Here is a 2,355-nt window from a genome sequence, read left to right on the forward strand (position 1 = left end):
TATATCGATATGTTCTGGATTTCCATTGGGCTTTGCATGATGGATTAGAAACCGCCGGATATCGGAGGTGTTTTTGGTTTAAAAGTGAAATAAACGGAGAAGAGTGAAGAAGATTAGTATCCATGTCTAATGAACGCAGCTTAAGCCCTGACATTGCCCTCTATTATTAGCCACTCTTGTAGAAAAATTTGTGAACCCGTCAAAAAACTGATGGGATCGTAGTGAGAACTGAGGGGTTGCTAGTATTTTAGCTAACCTTTGCTTGCAACGTGGACTCCTTGAAGCCAGAAATACGGCCTTTTATGGAGGGTGAACCAGCCTACTACATCCATCATAACGTCATCAATCTGGGTTTTATTCTCCGGCTGGTCTGTGTGTTGTTTCCAGAATGGTGGAACCTGGCGATACCAAATAAGTCTGTCTGTGGAGCGGCTTCACGCCCTGAGGACCTCAAGGGTTTAAGTTGCTTGTTAGTAAACGTTGTTTTGGGATATGGAGTGGTGCTTTCACCGCCTTTTCTACGGCGATGGCATCCAGCAGCCATTCGTTTCCAAACGGCATGCTTTATGCTCTACGGGTTGCTCAAACTTTTGCAATAAACGCATTGTAATCTGGGGTGCTCTTGACGAGAATGTGTGAGATTGGCAGGCGGAACGTGATTTTTTGTTCGATAAGCTGAATCGGAAATAGTAAATTCCAGCTTCGATTCCGCAGTCGAAGTCGTCTGTGGCTGGATCGAATTGATGTTGATTGACTTTTTGGTGTGTTGGCACCCAGAGGTGGCTGAGCTTTCCGGGATTTGTGCTGGTTTTTAAAGAACCAAGATTACTATGACATCTGTACCACAGATATTCCTGGTTCGCCAGGCTTGCACACATCTGGTGAAGACGAGAAATTTTGGGTCGCGGGAACTTCACCATGATTGCTTCATCTGTCGTTCCTTGCACGTGCCACGCTGGCAATGAGCACGACAGGGGAATTGTCGCTCTCGAGCCGCTGTTGAACTTTGGGGTAGTCGTCGATTAGTTTAGCTGCCCGATACTGGGGGAGAAGTGTTGCACCGAGAAGAGCTAGCAGGCGCCTGACAGCCGAACTAACACCCCTTGCACTTCAAAGTTTGGCAGGTTTCTACTCTAGTTCGTTCCTTTTCTTGTTTGCCTCGTACGGGCTCATTTTCCATTATTCGAGAAGAATAATGACGCTTTGATGAGCCTCACGTCGGTTGGCGATTTCCTCCCAGTTCTCGATTAGCGATCGACCTGGTTAGGGCAAAGGCTTACCTAGCCAAAGCCAGCCAGGGTTAAGAGGGTCCTAGATTAAAATGAAGAGCTCTGGCATTGATTGACACGTAACTTGCGACGGCTCTAGTTCGCTTTGGCGTGCATGCCACCTGTACCAGCTCAACAGTCGTGCCAGAGTTGTAGCCAGGCTTTTTCTCGGGTGAGACGAGGCTGGATCGCATTGCATAACTACCGCTGTCGCTGCCCCTGTCGTTATTCTCACGAGCCCTGCACTCAGGAGGGTATGATAACGATAAAAAAAGTCGACGCCCAAATCTCCACACTGAATCGTTAATTGTTGACAGGGATGGCTGGATGGAGCCGTGAGAACTGAGGGGAATGCAAAGATAGCGACCAAAAAGCCAGACACGAATAATTAACTGCCCTCCAGACTTGCAACAGAGGTGTCCAGTCCGTTGGGAGGTGCCCGTTAAGCGATCAAAAATTGTCGTGCTGCTCGCCGCCACATCGGGGCTAGTGCCGTCGTCTTGCGCTTCCCAGACCTCAATTTGCTTCTCATGCGAACATCTGCGCGAGAGAAACACTTGCACATTGACAGATCGACAGACTCTTGCTCAGTGGCCATTGGGGGCTCTGTCTCTGCCCAGATTCCCTTCCTGTTTCCTCCTTCAATCGCCATGGTCTCTTCCTGTATTTATTTTGCCTCGTTCTGATGCAAACTAGTTTTGTAAGTCATCTCAACCCCTTGTACTCTCATTCAGTGCCCTCTGGTCTGTGTTCGCTCTCCTTTGCGCCCAATTGCAAAACAATGAATCGAATTCCTTCTGCGGTACAGCCACAAACTCTTGTTCTTCTTTCTTGCTCCCTCCGGGCAGCATTGGATTGCAATCTTACCATTGGTTGAGCTTTTAATTCTTCTGACGAATCGGCGGTTTGTAGCCAGTGTACTGAACGGTCCACGTTGGAGAGGTATGTCATTGGGCTGTCATTCCTAAAGACGTTGACAGTCACTGGCCTATATAGTTGTGGTGATGGAGCCTGGAAACGGACAGATGGCTCAGAGCTTCCAGCCGTCTCTTTCTCCGTACCGCATCTGTATATTATTCCCTCTCTT

This window comes from Histoplasma capsulatum, genomic scaffold, assembly GCF_000149585.1.
Source record: "Histoplasma capsulatum NAm1 scaffold_1 genomic scaffold, whole genome shotgun sequence".
Lineage (NCBI taxonomy): Eukaryota > Fungi > Ascomycota > Eurotiomycetes > Onygenales > Ajellomycetaceae > Histoplasma > Histoplasma mississippiense.